The sequence below is a fragment of the Papio anubis genome, chromosome 9 (assembly GCF_008728515.1).
Source record: "Papio anubis isolate 15944 chromosome 9, Panubis1.0, whole genome shotgun sequence".
NCBI lineage: Eukaryota > Metazoa > Chordata > Mammalia > Primates > Cercopithecidae > Papio > Papio anubis.
Window position 1 is genome coordinate 94,360,928 of NC_044984.1, and position 6,000 is coordinate 94,366,927.

A 6,000-nucleotide genomic window follows, 5' to 3' on the forward strand; every position below is an offset into this window, starting at 1 on the left:
GCCAGGCTGGTCTCAAACTCCTGACCTCAAGTGATCCACCCGCCTCAGCCACCCTCTATTTTGTTTTTAATTATAAAATAAATATATATTTTTTCAGGTTTTTAAATCTATCTTTGCTATTCTCAAAGGACAGTATTAATAATAGCAAATGTAGGCCGGGCGCGGTGACTCACGCCTATAAGACCAGCACTTTGGGAGGCTAATGCAGGCGGATCACAAGGTCAGGAGATCAAGACCATCCTGGCTAACACGGTGAAACCCTGTCTCTACTAAAAATACAGAAAATTAGCCAGGCGTGGTGGCGGGTGCCTGTAGTCCCAGCTACTCGGGAGGCTGAGGCAGGAGAATGGCGTGAACCCAGGAGGCAGAGCTTGCAGTGAGCGGAGATCATGCCACTGCAGTCCAGCCTGGGCGACAGAGCAAGACACCGTCTCAAAAAAAAACTAAAGTAAGGCCGGGCGTGGTGGCTCATGCCTGTAATACCAGCACTTTGGGAGGCTGATACGGGTGGATCACAAGGTCAGGAGATCAAGATCATCCTGGCTAACAGGGTGAAACCCCGTCTTTACTAAAAATACAGAAAATTAGCCAGGCGTGGTGGCGGGTGCCTGTAGTCCCAGCTACTTGGGAGGCTGAGGCAGGAGAATGGCATGAACCGGAGAGGCGGAGCTTGCAGTGAGCCAAGATCGTGCCACTGCGCTCCAGCCTGGGCGACAGAGCGAGACGCTGTCTCAAAAAGAAATAAATAAATAAAATAAAATAAATAAAATAATAGTAGTAAATGTGTATTTTGTACCAGGAATGATACTAGATTCTTTACTTTCTCTCATTTTATTTAATTTTGATATAACACTATAAGGTACTAAGTCCCGTAGAATGTCTGAATCCCTTATATTTCAAATTCTGATATAAATCTACTTCTGGATACATTTTGGCAAGAATTATTGTTCTAATATACACATATTGCAAGTCACTCTTCTAAGGTTGATTAATAGAAGAGACTAGGGGTTGAGATTAGAAGGGGGAAGTAAAGCAAAGACTAGTTTTTGTATAGAAGTGTTTGCACACACACAAAAAAGTCTTTGGAAACATAAAAGAAATTGAAGGACCATAAATCCAGATCAATCTTAGAATTACATACTAAGGTCTGTTTTCAGTGAAGAAGAGGAAAAGATAATGTCTTATTACATGAAGTTATCAACAGAGCTGAAATAAGCAGATAAACCTGTGATTTATGAAGTAGATTTAGAAGATATTTACTTTCTCCATCTCAAGTTCTGAAGTTACTCTGCATCACTAGGACTATGAAGTCAACAGCTTCATGTTACAGAATATGAAGATACCAGACATCTGGATAGAAGAGCAGGTTCTTGCTTCCTGCATGACATTAAAGTTCTCCACATGGCCACTTGGCACAAACTCTGTCCCTCATCATCTTCCTGAGGGAACCCAAACACCAAGTGTATTATATTTAAAATTTTTCTGAAAATTCATGGCCATGAATGTTGAAGGCCACAGAACACCAATCACCCATCTCCTCCAAGTTATAATTAACTGAAAACAGACACAAGGAATCAAACGTGTATCTCATTAGCATATCATCTTTATTATGAGTCACGTAAGGGTCTAATATCCCACAAAATCCCTGCTAAAACTACACTAAAAATGAGACTAGGGCCTACCTCTCTGTGAATGTGCACCTTGGGACCTACCTGTGGGGAGAGGTAGATCTGCAAATCTAACTGTATATACCCAGCCAGACTAACGCCTATCTCACAAATAAAGTCAGAGGAATGGAGAGAATGATCGATTTCCAGGGCTGCCTTTGGAAAGCATGCTGAAACAGATTCTTACCCCAGAATGTCACCGTCTTGGGGCAGCAAGCAGAAAAAAGCCCACTGCCCTTCTTAGTGATCCATGAGACAGGCAAGAGAGAAAGAAAACCAGAGCTGAGCCTGTATCTTGTTTTGAAAGCAAGGTAGCCCCACCCACTGGTAAAGTGGTCCCAGTGGAGAGAAGTAGGGAAAGAAACCAGAAGTGTTCACTGCCTTGGAAAGAGGAGCAGAAGCCTCCTCTCCTCTAGGGAAAGTCAGTGACGAGGAATAAGAGTTCCCCCAGGACTGTCACACTACACAACATTCCATCACCATCCTGCTGATTGTACCATTAACTCTCTCTGAGCCACCCTGCCTATGTGCTACTACCTTTGAAAGTCTATGTGCCCCACAGGTGACCCTGCACCTGGCCAACTGAAAAATATAGTCTTGTATTCACTTCAAACTATTTTTCCCACCAAGAGAATCTACCCAAATTTCAGATAAATGATTTTTGACCATTTTCTTTTATTTCCCACTGAGGAAAATACCTAGCATCCTAACAAACCTATTACACAATCTCTCAGAGGGGCCGCTAAGAAGACACAAAAACACATTATCCACTTTGGCATCTTAACTGATCTCCCTGAAGGGTTAATCCCAATCTACCTACTTCTTACACTCCATCCTTTCCTTCTTCTGCACAGTGATACACAGACTTTTTTGGTAAAAGGCCATTGATTAAATATTTTCATCTTTGTGGGCACACCGTCTCTGTTGTACTACTAAATTCTGCCATTGTAGTGTAAAAGTAGCCGTAGACAATACTGAAACAAATTAGTGTGGCTGTGATCCAATAAAATGTCATTTATAGATATTGAAATTTGAATTTGCAAAATTTTCATAGGTTACAAAATATTCTTCTTTTGACTTATTTTCCAACAATTTTTAGAAAGCAAAATCTATTCTTAGTTCACTGGCCATACAGACTGTGGGTGGGATTTGACCCATGAGCCATAAGCCTACAGATTGAAGAGTGACATATTCCAAAGCCCCTTTGGGGATACTGCTTTCTCCCTTGGTCTGATTATTTAGACATGGGGGCAGGGGGCAGAATCAAATTGTCCCCTTCAAGGCATCTCTTCTACCCCAGCCTCAGCAGACAGAGAACCTCCCCATCAGCAAATCCTCTCTAACTCTTCTACATCTCAAGAAAGACCCTTAGGCCAGGCGCGGTGGCTCACGCCCGTAATCCTAGCACTGAGGTCAGGAGTTTGAGACCAGCCTGGCCAACACAGTGAAACCCCATCTCTACTAAAAATACAAAAATTAGCTAGGCATGGTGGCATGCACCTGGAGTCCCAGCTACTTGGGAGGCCAAGGCAGGAAAATCACTTGAACCCGGGAGGCAGAGGTTGCAGTGAACCAAGATCACGGCACTGCACTCCTGCACTCCAGCCTGGGTGACAGAGCAAGACTCCATCCCAAAACAAAACAAAACAAAACAACAACAACAAAAAATACCTTTTTGGGGTCTCTATCATGGTCACTTTACTGAGATTTTTGTATTATATTGGCGTGCCCTTCTTTACCGTGAACAGATTGGAGAAGGGGCCCCCGCTGAGCTGAAACTCAACCTATGAAGAGAGGGATGATAATGATTCCTGACATCAGACAAGGGGCCCCACAGGACTAAGACCCAGACCTCTTAGAAGGAAGTACCGGCTGCTTGGTACTAGTGTCTCTGAGGCAAAGCAACAAGGCTGGTTCTGCATATTAGAAAAACTGCAAACTGGATTCAACCACTGCTTCTGGAACAAACTGCCACTGCCAGGCTGAGGAAGTGCAGTCTCCCTCTCACATCTTTTATTGGTAGATCCTCACAGAGGACAAGGTGGCAAAGCAGTAATATGGTTTGCAGATTATTACAAAACAGTGTATGAGAATGGGCTTGAAGTTAAGAGACAGCAGTGCAATAAAAGGCATAATGCCCCCTTTAAAATCAGGTTAAACCAGCTTCACTTCTTGCTACCATCATCACTAAACTTCACAACCAGTGTTTTACTCACAACTTCTGAGAGTTCTTGATTTCCTATCTTCACTTCTAAGGCTCCTGGTCTTCTGTCTCCACTCCTACAACTCATGAACCTCTTGGATTCTGTCTTCTGCTCTGGCCCAGTAGAGAATTCTATCCAGTACTTGGTTCCATGAAAAACCCGATCATTTTCTAAAAATCTGAAGAGTGACACACTGAATAGGAAAAACTCAAACTGTTTCGCCTCTGCTCTCACGCCACAGCAATCAACACCAAAGACATCTGTGACCAAATGTGTGGAGATTTCCCTCCACAAATAAGCAAACAATCAGTTCTGGAGCAGACACGAACTGGGTGTCCTCTAATTCAATTCAATTCTGACACCATCTACCTAGAGATAGTGTCAGATCTCACAGGTTGAGGGCTCTGTCCCCAAGACTGCTCCCCTCTTCCAATGCCAGTCACAAGGTCCCGGTTGTTTTGTCTGTGTTTCTGCCCAACCTACTGACTACATATCAGGGATACCACCCCGCCTTGGGTTCAACTAATTTGGTAGAGCAGGTCAATTAATTGGCTGGAGTGGCTCACAGAACTCAAAGAAACAACTCCATTTTCCAGTTTATTATAAAACATACCACAAAGGATACAGATGAAGAGATGCATAGGGTGAGGTAAGAGGGAAGGGGAAAGGCACTTCCATGACCTCCCTCCCTGGGTGCATCACCACATGTTCTCACTTGTAGGTGGGAATTGAACAATGAGATCACTTGGACACAGGGCGGGGAACATCACACACTGTGGCCTGTCAGGGGGTGGGGGGCTGGGAGAGGGGGAGCATTAGGAGAAATACTTAATGTAAATGATGTAAATGATGAGTTGATGGGTGCAGCAAACCAACATGGCACATATATACCTATGTATCAAACCTGCACGTTGTGCACATACATGTACCCTAGAACTTAAAGGATAATAAAAAAAAAAAGTAGTGTGTATGGATAGTAAATGGAAATTAATTGTACAGTGCCCATGTAAGCATGGTGAAAAATGGTAGGAAATCAAAAGAAGCCAGGGTCAGAGATTGCCAGTCAAATGCCATTTTTAATCTTATTATGTTAGAGTCATACCTATTCTGAGTAAATCGCTACTATGTTATAGAAAAAAACATCAGAAAGTCCTTCAACATACTTTTTCTCCAATGACGCAAGTAGAAAACCATTGCAGAACCTCATTTTTATCAGGTGGCTGGTAAAATGAAATGCACAGAGGATATATTGTTGAAACAGAATTTTTACATTAATTAATGATATTTAGATGCAGTTTCTACTTTTCCACATAAAAGGAATCACTATTTCATTAGATGCTTCTCTTTTAAGTTAGAGTGCAATTTTCTCCCACTTTTCTGATGTTTGATATAAGGGCAAGTCGCCTTTTTTTTTTTCCACTCAGTTTGTGAGCTGTAAAGTCATCTTATAATTGAATCCAAAAGGGAAATTACAAGAGAAAAGGCAGGATAGACACACTGGATTTAATGTTCCTTAATTCCTAATAGTTTATATGTTAACTCTACGATGCTGTTTTTCTCAACTCTTCTTCAGGGGTGTGTGCGTGTGTGTGTGTGTGTGTGTGTGTGTGTGTGTGTGTGTTTGTGTGTTGAGAGCAAGGAGAGACTAGATGGTGGCTGGGATATGTAAAGTCTGTTTTCACCAGTGGACTTTTTATTGAAAAATCAAATCATGGTCATGTAGATTGTCATTCTGTTGCTTACACTGAAGGAAAAAATCAGAGCTTCAGAAAACCATGGGAATATAGTAGCAGAATTAAGTAAATAAATTAAATAATGTTAGGGAATGTTGTTAAGAACTTAAATAACATATATTTATCCTCATTAAGAGATACTAAATATAATTGGTAATAAAATAATAATTTATTAGGTTTTTAACATTAAATGCTAAACCTCTTGCTAATTACATCTGAATAGCTCTAACACAAAGGGAGAAGATTTGTATGAGGACTGTGTTCTGGGATTTTTTTTTTAATAAAAAGAATACTGTACATAATATGGTTGAATTGGTATTGCTATAATCACCTCAAATTTTTTCATTGATTTATAAACTTTTCTGGTAATAAAAAATGCTCATTTTCAATTAAAAG